General features: G+C 30.9%; 1 protein-coding gene across 1 annotated transcript in view; it reads right to left on the minus strand.

Moving 5' to 3' along the window:
• LOC119591267 (rho-related BTB domain-containing protein 1-like) overlaps positions 1 to 330 on the minus strand; it is a gene marked incomplete in the record, with an annotated part of 74,215 nt that overhangs the window by 10,616 nt on the left and 63,269 nt on the right.

Consider the following 330-nt stretch of genomic DNA (forward strand, 5'->3'; position numbering starts at 1 on the left):
CCGAAGAAAAGAGAACACAAATTTTCTTTCTACCATCTACATGGTAAAAATTATAGGATTTTGGGACGATACTCTTTTTTTAAATAATTGAAAGAAGAGAGAATTTTTTTTTTTTTTTATAATTCAGTTGCTAAGCATCCTCTGAAATACACAACAAACTCATAGTTCTCATTTCTTTTTCCTTGCTTAAGCTATGGAGGCAATAAATGAATCATTAAAAGTAACATTTCCAAACATGCCTCTGATAAAACTGATAATGTACAAAGGTCATTCGTGTACATTGCATCTGTTATGCCCCCAAAAGAATTCAAACGTGTTACATAAACACTG

The sequence above is a fragment of the Penaeus monodon genome, chromosome 28 (assembly GCF_015228065.2).
Source record: "Penaeus monodon isolate SGIC_2016 chromosome 28, NSTDA_Pmon_1, whole genome shotgun sequence".
Classification (NCBI taxonomy): domain Eukaryota; kingdom Metazoa; phylum Arthropoda; class Malacostraca; order Decapoda; family Penaeidae; genus Penaeus; species Penaeus monodon.